Source organism: Tupaia chinensis, unplaced genomic scaffold, assembly GCF_000334495.1.
Source record: "Tupaia chinensis unplaced genomic scaffold, TupChi_1.0 Scaffold146445_1, whole genome shotgun sequence".
Lineage (NCBI taxonomy): Eukaryota > Metazoa > Chordata > Mammalia > Scandentia > Tupaiidae > Tupaia > Tupaia belangeri.
The window spans coordinates 2,152,872-2,162,425 of NW_006206301.1; the positions used below are offsets into that span (position 1 = coordinate 2,152,872).

Sequence of the window (9,554 nt, forward strand, 5' to 3'; positions counted from 1 at the left end):
ATTTGATCCCTGAATCAAGATTCTTGTCAAATGCTGCAAGATCAGAGGAAGGCATTTTGGAGTGTGGATAATCAAAGCTTTTAATGCACTGATTCCTTAGCCTATGTTAACTAACAAAGGCAGACTGTTGTCCAGAATCTGCAGTTATATTTAGAAAGACCTCTGGCCTCAGGGGGGAATCCAAATGACCCCAACACCCTGTTCTGAGAGGAAAGGGTTACTCTGCAAGAGAATTTCTCAACTAGTTGAAGGAAAGACTTAATTAAAAGACAGTGGCCTGTTTTACAAGATTCCCTCTGTGAGAAGATTGGGGTAATTCAGTCCAGATGTACTCTTTCCTTTCTGGACCATTGAGAAATTGGATAATGATGTACAGTGGCTATGGGTCAGGCAGGCTACAGCACCAGGGTCTGTATATTTTTTAAATGTGTAGACATAGCAGTTCAAAGTCTAGGATTCATTATAAAAATTGATAACCTTTCGTAAACTAATTGGTAAGATTAAATAGAGAGTGTCTTTGTGTAAACTTGTCATTCTTTTAGGTTAGATTATTTTTTTTCCCTGAACTTGGTTCTGGTCACAGATGATGACCAGGGTCATTAAGTAACTATCGATGTACCCAATATAAGTACTAAGAATGATGGCAGCTAACACAGCCTCATAGAGTTTGATGATGGTGGTGAGAGTGAGCATTGTGGGTTCTACTAACCTCTCCATCGAGCATGAACTAATTATTATCCCCATCTCAAAGACAAGGAAAGAGCTGGAGAGGGGGTGAGCACTGACCAATTTCACAGAGGCATTGCAAGGTAGGACTAGGGTTGAGCTCATTGGCCAAAGGGAAACTACCTCGAAGGAAGCACACCTACTACTGTTGTGGTCTCTGTGGCAGAAGACCTTTGGTGCCAAGTTCAACACCACATGAGCCTGTAAGTTTGAGGCTTTCCAGCTTTAACGCTGGGTATCTGGAGACCTGCAACTCAAACAGATTATTCACGCCTGTATACAAAACCAGATAAATAAATACCTTGAAATCACCCTTTCCCAGCTCTGAAGTTGTGCCCAGCTGCTGAAATAAGAGAACGACCTCGTGTTTTCTGGAAAGGAAATGCAAGGGGAAACAATTTCAAAATTCTGAACTAAAACTGTGGGCTAAAACTGCAACAACTAAGAGTAAAAAGAGATCTTTTCATTTTCTTATTTAGTTTTTGAGACATAAAGGAAGCAACTGACAACTCCTTGTGTAACTACCCTTAGCATTTTAATACTTAGAAAAAAGAATATTAATAACCAAAATTTTGTTTTTTAAATAGTCATGAACCTACATATTACCACAAATTGTATACATGTAGGAAAAATAGATTATTGTGTATAATAATCGATTATGTCCATGTTTTGTTTCTACTCATTGTCTCCTTCCACCTCTTTTTCGCAAGTTCTGATGGTAGCTATGCATTATCACCCATGTTGCAACCACACACCTCGAACTCGTACACCTCTGACATGGACCCTTTGAGTTGTTCAAAGTCATGAATTCAAATAAAAACAAAAACAGTTGTTTGACTCCAGAAGAGAACAGCCTTGTCAGATAAAAAGCTGGTGAAACATAATTGAACAGGACCATGTGATAATTGTTATAATAGATTTAGCCACACACCCAAAGGATAAAAAAATCCTCAGTTGGAAAATGCTTGCATATCCATGTTTATTGCAGTATTACTTACAACTGTTAGGACATGGAATCAACCTAAATAATCAACCTAAATATCCAAAAATAGATGAGTGGATTGAAAAAATGTGGCATATGTACTCTGCAGAATACTTCTCAGTCATAAAAAACAATGAGACCCTGACATTTGATACAAAGTGGATGAATATGGAAGACTTAATGCTAAGCGAAGTAAGCCAGACTACGAAAGACAGACTTTGTATGTCTCCCCTCAATATATACCAAATATTTGCGCTCTATAGCAGAAATTGAAAGTTTGGAATGCATAGTAGCCGGAAGGGGATCGTAGATACTAGAGATAGTACGGATGGGGGCCATACAGGTTTGGGTAATAGAGGGAAGAAGGGAGGGGAACAGGGGAAGAAAAAAATACATTTAATTGACAAAAAAAAATGAAGAATTCTTTGCTGATGATAATAGATATAGTAACGTCTTTATCTTGGCTGATACGCCTGGTATTCATGCTGGAAAAAGCAACGTTGTATACTGTAAAGACATATAGTGATTAAATGTAAATTAAAATGAAAAAATAGACTTAGCCACACTATTTTATGCCTTCATCTTGAAATATGCTGTAATTTTTTGTTAGCATAGTTTTTATGCTTAAAAAAACCTGGATCACTTATGAAAATTGCTTCTTCTAAGAGAAAGTGTGATTCAAATTTAAGGAATGTAATCTCAGATTCTGTTTTTGTAGAACTGTGAATCTAAGCAGATATCTTAAAATATGCTAGCTGGGAGTAAAAAGCATGGATAGTGAAAGAATGTCCAAGTAATAAAATTTCCTCATAAGAAATACCCACTAAAGTAAACCAATATTCCCTCTCTTTTTTCTTGTTTTGACAAAGTTTGCAATAGAAGAGGAAGAGCTTTCCTTCTTTCTTTTTGTTTTAACAATGAAAAGTAAAGCAATGCTAGGAAGACTAAAGAGAAAGAAAAAAGCTGATGACACATAAGGAAATGGTCTCTCCATGAGCTGGCAGTGTCAGATGGCACAGTAGCCTCCATGACAACCCTCCTCCTGCCTCACAGGTCCCCTGCCCAGTGGCCTAAGTACCTCTTGGATATGACAACAAGAGAAAAGCACATAGTAAATGATAGCAAGTTATACTCCAGAAGCAGGAAAATGGTAAAAATCACAATTTCCAAGAGTCTGCTTAGAAAAAAGAAAGGCAATGGAAATTCTCTCCTCTTGGCCTTTGGCTGGGAAATCCCCCATCCTGAACTACAAAGTATTGCAGCTCAGAAACACTGTGGGTTCTGGAAAGTTTCCACACCAGTCTGAAAACCCATCATTTGTAAAACCAGGAAGATGCATTGCAAGCTCTGCACAACCGCATCAGAAACTGGTGTTTAGAAACGGCACCTGTTCGAAAGTGAAGAAGTAACTATTTTGAGATGCTGTCAGTGGTGTCTAAAATACTGCTACATCTGTACAGTAGATACTGACAAACTTCTGTGCCACGTAGCAAGAGCACATGAAGACAGGATGGTAAGACCTAAGTTAATGGGAGAAGGATGTGTAGGTTATGAATACAGTATTGAAAAAGAAAGAAAGAAAGAAAGAAAGAAAGAAAGAAAGAAAGAAAGAAAGAAAGAAAGAAAGAAAGAAAGAAAGAAAGAAAAAGAGAAAGAAAAGAAAAGATAAGATGATTTGGTTCTGGAGAAATCCTGCCCCCTGGAATGATCTGATAATCTTCTGTCACTGCATCTGCCAACCTATCCAGTGTCAGCTTTCATCATCCTCATATGCCATCCTGAGTTCTCCCTGCCTCAGCCATGTTTATTTTCTTTTTAGTCTCCTTTTTCTTGTTCTTTTTTTTTTTAAGAGGCTAAACAATGAATGTGGAAATGAATATCTAATATACAACTTATTGTTCAGCTGGAAACTGTAGTTTGCTTATAAAGGGTAGGTGGAGCCTTTCCCAGGAAGTGAGTCTTCCAGATCACCCCAACAACATCTATGGAACATCAGTTTCTCCTTCCTTTATTAAAGTCTAGGGAACAAATAAACTGTAACCCCCTGTAGAAAGTTTATGCTCAAAACGGAAGACTTCAACCTTGGCCGTGCTGGTATTCGGGGCTGTACGTCTTTGTTCTGAAGGGCTAGCCAGCATCCCTCTTGCTGAACTGTGACAACCAAAAATATCTATAGACTTTGACAAATGTCCTCTGAGGAACAAATTTACCCTAAGTTGAGAATCTTCTTGGTCTAAACTGAATGATGTGTTGGGACCAGTAGGTGGTATAGTGGTTAAGGTGCTGGACTCCCACATGGCCAATCACACTTTGAGTCCTGAACCTGGCGGCTCAAAAATAACTACAGGTGCATGTGCACGTGTGTCCAAAATCCCAGGAGGAGGATGGAAGAGAAGGGACTGTGGAGTGGCTATCTCCCCTGGGGAGTGATTTCCCCCTTATCTTCTCTGTCTCTCTTTGGTGAGTGCATGCACCCTATGGAAAACCCCAAAATAATGATGTGCTAAAACACAATAATATCCAAACCTGATATAGGCAGAAAGACAACAGCGTGGGTGGTATTCTCCACCCTGTGTGAGGTCATTCATCTTATACAATATTCACAAAAAGCCTGTGCTCTTCTCATCAAAGTTGCCCCAGACCTTGAGAGGCAATGAGTTAGTGCATGCTGACAGTGTTAGGAAAGTCACAAGAATAATGAATATTGCTAGGATTTCACATAGACATTGCTATGCCTTTCCTTCACTTTCAGTGGACTAAACACAAACTTCTTGTCCTTTAGAATGATCAGCACAGCACATACTCACGGGGAGCACATCTGTTTTTGTGTCTTAAGATATTTCTGCCACCAATTTAAAGCCATGTGATTGTCGTCATCATGGCAGGCCCACATGGAGCCATAGACATGGCCAAAATATCTGTGTTCTTACAACCATAGTAATGTAGGCATATGTAGCTGGAGGAATTGTCGTTAATGCCAAGTGGTGCAGCTCTTTGCCAGTGTCCTAGTGACATAATCACACTTCCCAGCCTAGAGCTGAGTGGGCTCATTACATCCTGACTTAAACTACCAAGTTCCTTGAAAGCCTTAAATGAAACAAGGGACAGCAATTCTTGGACAGAATCTGACATTGGTCATTCTCCCTCCTGATCTCTGGCAGGCTGGGTAGGCTTAAAGATCTCTGTTAAATTTAGCACATTCGGGTCCAAAGGTCTTCCCAAATAGGGATTCTTATCTATTCAAAAAGGACCAGAGTGGTATTTCAAACCATGTATTGGCAGATAATTTTTCCTAACTACCCTTTTCTGATTCTATATAATCACATTTCCCACTCTATTTTAAAAAGTTATTTAAAGAGAGTCTTCATGTGCCAGATACTATGGTAGGTGGGGCTTCAGTGTTGACCAAGACAGACAAAATTCCCAGTCCTCACGGAGCTTTCAAGTGGAGGTGGGAGACACCAGTCATTGGGCTGATGTAGTGCAAAAGACGCTGAAGAAACAATGGAAGCCAGTGGGGGCTAAGGACTGTCCTTTAAGTAGGGGAGCTAAAAAAAACTCACAACTCTGAGAAAATGCTGGTTGAGCAGAGACCTGTAAAGGTTGGGGAGGCAGGCTGGAGAGGGGCTGGATATGCTAGCCCCTCTGTGTGCCCATCCTGAGTCAGAGTGTGCCCAGTGTTTCCATGGCCACTGCAGGAAACAACCCGGCTGATCACGTGCACAGAACAGACACACTGGCAGATCCAGAAGAGACAACAGGAGGAAGCTCTTCTCTAAGTCAGGATACAAAGCAAGGTTCCCAGCTGAGAACAAAGATGGAGAGGGGGCATCTGAAGTTTGAGGAGAGAGCATGAAGTCCTCTGGGAGAGAAGGGTGAATGGACAAGGAAGCAGCAGTCTTAGGAATCCACTGAGATGAAAGGGGGACCTGTAGCACAGCGGCTGTGCTCCTCAGCTACCTGCTTCTGCATAGAATATGTGGAGGGGGGAGAGGCAGGTTATGCAGATGGATCTAACAATGAAAGAGAAAGAAGCAAAGAATGTGAGAGTGGGTGCAAAGGAATGATTATTGAGAGATCATGGAATCTAAGTGGGATAACTAGGAAAGCAGATCTAGGAGGGAGGTGATAGATATTAGTAGAATCAGTGGACTGTGGTTATAGTGGGGTCTACAAATGGCTGGAGTTAAATTACAAGGGATAGAAAGAGAGTAGGTGGAGATCAAAGAATGTAATGCTTACAGGGAGAAAGGGGTGGTCCTCAGACCAGCAGCTTCAGCAATACCTAGGGACTCATGAGGAATACAGAATCTCAGATATCAGACCTACTGAATTGGATTCTGCACTTTAACAAGATGCCCAGGTGATTCATGTACACATTCAATTTAGGAGAAAGCTGGCTTAAATCACTGGTACATCTCAGTCAAGCTGGTACTATCTCCATTCAAATAGAAGCCACAGGCACCCTGTAAAATGGTGTTGGTGAATAGGTTTCTGAGGTTAGGGACTTCCCTGTGCCTCTGCTTCCCATTTAAATGGCTTTATTTTAAACAGCTCATTTTGGTTTCTTGGGTTTCCCCAGCTTCCTCATGCCCTTGCACGGTTCTCCCTTAAAGCCTTACAATACAGTTACCAGACTTTGTGACACCGTTTACCAGAGAGGGCTGCCCCTTTTGGGGCTGGCTCACCTTCCCTCCTTGTTCATAGAAAGAGTTTACCCTTACTTCCTGAGACCCAAGTTCCAGATATCCCCTGCACTGTGATTTGCCTGGAAGAAGGCAACCAAGTACTTAGTGACCTCAACCCAGCTTGCATAATTCTATGTCTCCACGTGGATTTATCACAAGACGCTAATGCAAAATATATAGCACTGCCATTTGTGGCCTTTTCAAAGTTTAGCTTCCTGTTATAGTAATTATTCAAGGTTTTGTAGCTTCTCCAATGTAAATAGGCTGCCTCTCTTTATAGTTAATTTTACAGAAAGAAGGAAAACAACAGCTATGTATGACACTACACAATAAAAGATGAGGTTGAGTCTAATTAATGGAGACTTTGTCTTCATAACAGCTTTATTCTTGATAAATAGAGTGAGGAATTTTCATTAGCCCAGATAAAACCTTCCATGCAAACACTTGCACACACAGTAACATAAAAATAACAAATTTAATATCTCTAGCTCTTCTTTCAAGACATATGACTTCAGATGCTGTCCTGTGAAATAGCTTTATTATGGTTACTTATAATGATCACTTAAGAGTCCTTCCTGTTGACAGACACTATGCTACCCATTGCTATATCCTCGTCCCATGTGATGCTTACAAGAACTCTGTGGAATTCATACTATCACAATGATGGTTCTACAGATGAAGAAATTGAGGCCATATATAGCCAGTGAGTAGTGGAACCAAATTTCAAACCCAAGTGTACCTGATTCTACAGTGGTTCTCATCCAGGACTATGAATGACACGCAACTGTACCTTAAAATCATAATACTTACAAGAGGACTTCAAAAAGTACATGGGAAGTAGAATTAAAATGAGTCTAGTTTATGGTGCAAAAAAAAAAAATACTCTAAAAATCTGTGCATAGTTTTTTCAAAATACACATTTTCCATGAACTTTCTGAACCCACCTCAGGTAGTTCTTTCTGCATCTTTTCACTGTGAGCAAACACATAGCCATTGCTATATAAAATATGCATCTACTTGAATCAAGAAGTACAAACCAATGGTCATTATTGTAATTATTTGGTAGAGACCCTTGGTTCAATGGAACCATTTTCCAGATCATCATTGTAATTATTTGGTAGAGATCCTTGGTTCAATGGGACCATTCTCCAGATCTGTGAGTAGTCTTTTAGTTCTTGCTGAGCTAGAAGAAGTCAATGAACAGAGACATCCAGGCATCACTTTGCTAAACTATGATGATATAATATGCTATCTCAGCACCTCGGAGACCTGAACACGATCTCCAGTTGGTGGCTAGCCTGGCCTCCAGGAATGGAACTTGTTCAGCTGTCAGAAATAAATGCTGGCAATAGTCACTCATCTGACTCCGTTCCTCAGCAAGGCAGCCATGCCCTTAGATCAGTTCAGCAAATACAAGTGTGTACAGAAGAGACAACCAAGTCCGGGAACCAGCAGTTAGCGTAATGGCTATGTCGCTGGACTCCCACGTAGTCAACCGTGGTTCGTGTCCTGGACCCGGTGGCTTAAAACTCACGCCGGGCGCGTGTGCGTGCGTGCCCAAGATCCCGAGAAGAGAATGGAGGAGAAGGGATTGCAGCGTGACCATCCCCCCTGGGGGGTGATTTCTCGCTTTCTGTCTCTATGTCTTTCTCTGTCTGTCTGGCGAGCGCATGCACCCTACAGTGAAAATCTCTCCAAAAAAAAAAAAAAGAAGAAGAAACAACCAAGTCCAAACCTTGCTACCTGAGCTGGTTACCACAAGGCTTTGTACACATCAGTTGCCTTCTCTGTACCATCTAACAGCTGACAGTTCAGAAATAACACCAGTCCTATCTCCTCTGCTTCCCAAGCACAGTATGAGGACAACCTCATGGATCTAAGGGCCTTGAGTAGGAAGGACTGTTAATTTAGTGAGCCCATGGACACACCAACAGTGTTGAGCAGCAGTCATGCTGTAGGACCTGCCCACGATAATCAGGATTAAGCATGTGGATAAAATATTTCTTTTGAAGTTAATAAGGCCAAAATATTGATAAATCAAACAACAAAAATGAAAGCAGCTCAGAAACTGACCTTCCCATTCCCAACTCCCATTTGTGAAATAGAAACAGAAACTTTTTTTTAATGTGAAAATTATAGGGCAATCTTTTCAGTTACCTAAATTTAAAAAGGAACCAAACCTAAAAGCAATATCCCGAAGTACATGCTAAATACACACCTGCTTTATTTTAATGTTTATCTACATCTAGACGAACATTTTCCCCTCAATATTTATTACGGCCTCAATATTTATTATTGCCTCTAAACATATTTCCCTATCTTAGGTTGTCAAGTGTGATGAGGTAAGGTTCCAGTGTATTTAGTTCTCTTTGTAAAATGTGAAACTGTTATGCATAATTAGACATCTAAAGTGTTTTAGATGAAGATGATTATGAAGACTAGAAGAGTTAATACTATGGTAGGCATATTTTGTGAAATCTTCCTGCCTTTCCTGAAACTTCAGATGATCACACTTTCTGATGATTGTAGAGTTGAGGAAAGCCTGAGCTTCCTTAGAGATTGTGCAAAGCTTAGAGATTGTGCAGAGCTTGCTAAACACTGTGTGGTTTGTGAAGCAGCAGTATCAGCATCATTTGAGTGCTCATTAGAAAGGCAAACCTCAGGCTCCACCCCAGACCCACTGAGTCAGAATCTGCAAGTTAACAGGATGCCCAGGTAATTTCTATGCACATTAAAGTGTAAGAAACATAGACAGCCACCATGTTTGACTGCTCCATTTTATAGGTAAGTATGAGGCTCAGGCTGACTGGCTTGTGAAGTTACCTACTCCGACCTAGGACTTGTACCTCCTCCAAGTGACTGCAGTGTTCTATAGCCTCCTTGAGAAGTACGTCTCCTTACATTGTTAGTTCTCTGTAGGCAAATAGAAATTAAACTATAGTTAACAACTTACAGCTTGCAGAGAATACTGCAAAACTGGTGGTACTTGTTTGCCACAGAAGTCTATTCTTTCGGGGGTCTCTATTCTGTTCCACTGGTTCACCTGTCTACCAGCCCAAATACCCATGAACAGATGAAAGGATTGAAAAAATGTGGCACATACACTCTATGGAATACTACTCAGCCACAAAAAAAAAAAATTAGATCCTAGCTTTTGG

At 40.6% G+C, this 9,554-nt stretch overlaps 1 protein-coding gene across 3 annotated transcripts in view; it reads right to left on the reverse strand.

Annotated features, from left to right (window-relative positions):
* Positions 1–9,554, reverse strand: part of PAG1 (phosphoprotein membrane anchor with glycosphingolipid microdomains 1) — a 167,495-nt gene that overhangs the window by 110,673 nt on the left and 47,268 nt on the right. The window contains exon 2 of one of the 3 annotated variants that reach the window (XM_006168929.3): positions 1,028–1,097. The exons of the other annotated variants lie outside the window; for them this stretch is intronic. The gene's annotated coding sequence lies outside the window, so the exon portion shown is untranslated. The remainder of the gene's footprint in view (positions 1–1,027; positions 1,098–9,554) is intronic. 3 annotated transcript variants of the gene reach the window in all.